This window comes from Chanodichthys erythropterus, chromosome 3, assembly GCF_024489055.1.
Source record: "Chanodichthys erythropterus isolate Z2021 chromosome 3, ASM2448905v1, whole genome shotgun sequence".
NCBI classification, from domain to species: Eukaryota; Metazoa; Chordata; class Actinopteri; order Cypriniformes; family Xenocyprididae; genus Chanodichthys; species Chanodichthys erythropterus.
Genome location: NC_090223.1, coordinates 40,660,180 through 40,665,822, shown reverse-complemented (window position 1 = coordinate 40,665,822; position 5,643 = coordinate 40,660,180).

Here is a 5,643-nt window from a genome sequence, read left to right as displayed (position 1 = left end):
TCCGTATGCTGCCACAGGCTTGGGTAGACCTGCCAGAGCCTGCTCCCAGATGGCAGATCACAGAGAGGGAGAGAGAAGGCAGAAACAGAATGAGCACCCAGCGTAAGGTAGAGAGAACTTCGGCAATGTTCAAAGACAAAATGAGTTCACATCAACACCTTTGATGTTGCTGGCAGCCGCCAGACAGAAGGAGACAATCTGTCTCTCTGGTGTACCGCCCAGCTTGAGCAGTGCCTTAAACCACCCAAATCCCTGCAGCTAGTTTTAAAACACATTCACAGCCTGAAACGCGCTCATCAAGCACTTCAATTACACTGACAGGCAAAGGCACCTGAGACACCGGTGAGGTGCAGAGTCACAGGGTCAGTCCTAAATGCTGATATCGCTCATATTCACTTTCACCATTTAGCACAGACAAAAGACTAAATATCTGGAATATTGTTCAAACTAATTGCCTTTTACAGGGAAAGTTAAGCAACTCATTCACTCCAGAAAAAGTTGAATTGTGCTTCTGGTCATTCAAGTCTGTTGCATATTGTGGTCAGAGATGATTTTGTCAGATTAGACCTGATGAGGGACAAAAAACCCTCAGAGTTCACATGACAATCGCATAAACCCTTCAACCAATGCATTGGAATGATCTATTAGCACTGACTGCTGTCTAAAAGTTTCCAATCATGCAGAGAGAGGATCAGTAACATCAGACTTTTTCAATGGAGGAGAATTTAGTAGGAAAACAAAGGAGAAAAAAAAATGAAGGTTAACAAATTTTAACTATTTTTTCTACAACCCCAGTTCCAGAAATGCTATTTTGCAAAATGTAATAAAATCAAATATCTGTGATTTGTCAGTTTTCTTTAACCTTTATTTAACTGACAAAATTACAAAGAAAACATTTACAAAAGTTTTCACTGACCCACTTAATTGTATTTTGTAAATATAAACCAATTTGGATTTTGATAGCTTCAGCACACTCCAAAAATGTTGGGATAGAGACAAGATAAAAGCGAAAAGATTACAAAAAGTAAAAATGTTTTTAAACAGTCCACAAGTTGAATTGGTGTGAGGGGATCGTGTTTGGGTATACAATGAAACTTCCACCAAAGACTCGGTCTTTGCAAGCAAAGATTGGTCATGGCTCACCAATTTGTGTCAAATTTCATGAGGGAACTGTCAAACAATTCAAAAATCATATTTCTCAATGCAAGATTTTAAAGTATTTAAGTCTTTCACCATCTACAGCTGCATAATATTGTGAAAAGATTTAAGGAATCCAGAGAAATCTCAGTCCGTATATAGGACAAGGCAGGACACCTCTGTTGAATACACATGACCTATGAGCCCTCAGTTGGCATTATATGAGAAACTATCATATATCCACATAGACTCGTAGTACTTTGGAAAATTGTCGTCACTCTGTTGTCTGCCGCTGCATCAAGAAATCTATGTTACACAAAGAGAAAGCTATGCATCTATTCAATGCAGAAATGGCGCAGAGTTCTCTGGGCCTGAGCTCATCTCAGATGGTTCAAAAGACAGAGCTGTGGTCAGTTGAGTCTAAGTTTCAGCTTCTTTTTGGAAAAGAAAAAAAAAATACATTGATTTCTCAGTCCCAAAGGTGAATTTCATCAGCAACAGATGCAAAAGCAAACATCTGTCATGGTACGGGGGTGCATCACTGCAAACGTTATGGGTGACTTTCATATGTGTGAAGGAATCATTGAGGTGGAGGCGTATACTGGGATTGTACAGAGACATAAACTGCCATTAAGATGACATCTTTCCTGGGAAACAAGACAATGTCAGTCCTCATTCTGCACATGCTACAACAGAGTGGTTTCTAGATGTTCTACACCATAGAGTGGATGTGCTTGACTGTCTGTCTGCAGTCCAGATCTGACTCCTATTTAAAATATATGGCCCATCATGGAAAGGAGAATCAGACAAGAATGACCATGGACTGTTGAGCTGCTGTCTTGTATCAAGTGAGATTGGGCAAAAATGACACTTGCAAAACTGCAATAACTGGTATCCTCAATTCCCAAACATTTAAGAAAGAAAATGTGATGTGGCAAAGTGCTAAACATGCTTTTGTTCCTACTTTTTTTTTTTTTTTTTTTGGAGTGTGTTTCAGACATCAAAACCAAAATTTGTTTAGACTTACAAAATACAATTAAGTTGGTCAGTGAAAACTTTAAAAATGTTTTCTTTGTACTTTTGTCAGTTAAATAAAGTTTAAAGCTTAATTAATAAATCACAGATTTTTATTACATTTTGCAAACTTTTATGGAATTGAAGTTGTAAATTCCAAATTGTTAAGACAAACAAAAAGTCTGCATGTGTGTGAAATCTAAAAATATTAATAGCAATGAGAATTTTTCAACACGATCATATGAGAATGCGTATCAAAAGTACGCGTGTGTAATCTCGTAGAATATATACGCCAAGATGAGTTTTGGCGTGCATATGATACGCACTTTATGGCGTGTATATGACACACCCTTGGGTAGGATGGGGGTGGGGGGTGGGGGTTTCGTGCGTATAATACGCCATAAAGTGCGTATCATATGCACGTTAAAAACTGTATCATGCATTCCACGACATTGCACACTAGATTTATGTTGTGGTAACACATTTAAAAGACAATATATTCAATATTCCGTGTTCATCTGAGCAATTTTTCCATGCAACTCAGAAGCTGTTTTTACACTGACAATTCAGATCAGCAGTAAACGAGAAGGGGTTAAATCACTCAAACAAGTGCTTTGGGTAAATTTGCGACTTGTAATAAGGCCTACCTAAAAACTAAGAGTGCTTATAGTGAACCATCTATTTTACAGTCCATGTTTGTTTAAAGAGCTCACGCTGAAAACATAAAACCATTCTAAAATTAAGTCACTAATCTTTGCTCTAGATATGTATGCATACAACTGCCATTAACTGTTGTTAATAAATACCTTGCTGTATTCACAGACAGACTGCATAAAAAAGAAAAAAAAAAATAATAATAATATTTGTAAAGCATATTGATTTGACGCAAGATTAGGCATACGTTTTATCACGTAACAAAAACTCATGAAAAGTAATTCCTATATTGCGCACGCTTCACAATTTAACTCTTTAAACAGCATATAGCCTATAAAATTTAACAAACATTTTCACTTAAAGACATTCTTGCTAATAATAATATAATAATAATAATAATAGTAATATGATTTAGCCAATAAAATATTCAATTCTTTATAGGCCTCATAATTATATCTGAGTTAAAAGGTTCCATATTGTTTCATATTTATGTGAATAACATAATTGCGAATTAAAATCGTTCACGAGAACATCCTGTATAGTCTTGAAAACGAAACGTTGTGATTGCGAACTCTAGTACCTCGTTAAAACGAGTAGGCCTAAATATTTGACAGAAATGAAATATGACATATAAATGAGGACGTGTCGTGCATTATAATTATAGTTTTGCTTTTTTTGTTGTTGTTTTTAAGATTTGTGTTGCTGCGCCTAAAATCTTTATTAAACTCTTATGATTACCTTCCCTTTGATAGATCTTTAGGATTGTGAAATATGCCAAGTAGACGATATTTAGTCAGTACGCGCATAAGCATGCGCATTTTAATCGAGTCTCTTCATTTTATCATCTGGGATAAAAATCAGAACAAAAGCGCCCTTTTGAGTGAATTTTGGTGTAAAGTTTAAATGTTCTGGAAACCTCTGGGCGTTCCAGTGACAAATCAGGAGGATTCTTCATTTTTTGTACTGAAGAGGAATATTTTCTTCTCCTAAAAATGAATAAATTAATTTAGCAAGGTAGGAGGGTTACAACGAATCACGATTACATTCATCTGACAGTGTCAATATAGGAAAGACTGTGAACGGACTTTTAGGGACTTTTGCATCGGTTGCCACATTTGCGCATCAGACTTCTTGGTATGATCTGCGTATGAAAGACATCATTAGCCCAACAGATTGACAACTTCTACACACCTAAGATAATTATACAAAGAACTTTAAAGAGCTTGAACTGCCAGCCAATTTAACAAATTATCTAATTTGTTATGTCTTTTATATCTCACATAGCCTATTTGAAAGCAAACTATATGTTACAAAAGATGGGCTACTTAAACTTCTCCTCATCCACTAGCCTAGTTTGTCTCACGAGAGCATTTGTCAGCGCCGTCTTCGGTGAAACACGTGCCATAGCATAATCACCTGCCCTCAAATCATAGGTGACATAAACACGCCTACACAATACACTGTATCTTGGCAACAGAGTGCAGAAATATACATACACACCGTAAGAGAGACACGCACAGTGACGACGCCAGCTAGTCTGGCCTAAGACAAGAAGTATTGTTATTAACCTCTTTTCTCCCAGTGTGAATGAAAACCAAAGTGATGGTATATCCTTGTGTTATGACTTCAGGGGCTTGCTTTGTTCCCCTCTATAATGTACACGTAATTACAGACTGGGATGGAGTTTCTTTCTCTGTGAATCTCGTCCTATCCTCTCTTTCTCTCTTATTGTGGCCCACTGTCTCTTAATCACTGTCAGACTAATACTTTCTCTATGCTTTTATATAGGTATCTCCCTTTTTCACATTTGTTATGCTTCCTCAGTCATGAAGAGGATTAGGACCTAGGCCTTTTGTTTAACTCAAACACCATTGTTGGCTAAATCAGTATTTTGAGTTATTAAACTCTCCTTTAACTAGTGTTGTAATACATAATGGTGTTAAAAAACTAAAACACTTTAAATAAAACAGAGGGCTATGGACAGGTTTCTGCATTGTAAGGATCGGCAGGTATAGAGGCTGGGCGTGTCGTGACGGTTGATCGTACCTGTGTGTCGACTTCAGGAATGTTGGCACCAAGATAAAAGCATCTATAGCCTAATTTGTGTAACTCTCTCCTCACGACACTATTTTGGTTTAATAACACGTGCCCTTCAACCAAAACATGTAAGAACATTGTGCATCAATAGCGGCTCTTTTCAACTCTCCTCCTCTCAACCACGATAAAAATGAGTTTCAACGGAAATCAAAGTGCGCGGATTAATTAGCCGTGGGATGCTGCAATCATCCTATCTTTGTCTTGTCTATTCGTATCAAATAAAAATTTGTTTGAAACTATTAAACTGTTTGGCTAAAATAAGAATCGGATTTAGACACTTCTGTCGAAACTGCATTAAAAAGAACAACGCCAGTAGCTAATTTTAAACGAATAAGGCCTACTAAATCATCCATCATAGTTGCAGTTTTATAGTAAAATATTTGTATAAACTAAATAATAAAATACATACTGTTTGGAGATACAACATTTTGAATTGATTAGGTCTAATTTACAAAGAATATAAAAATATTATAAAATATTAGTCTGGTACGTTTAAGAAGTAGGCTAAAAAAAAAAAACGGTCGGTTTTTATTTTTATTCTGATCACATATTTTTTTAAAGCCTAGTTTTGGTTAAATCCAACTAATCATGTGGCTTTCCATTGGCTATCACTTGTGTTATTCTCGGCGTAAACAGACTTTATTATCAGATATTGAATTACATATAGCCTAAATTAGTCTATAGGCTATTTATTTCTCTTTATTTAACAACGATACATTAATGCAACCGCAGTTGTCAGGC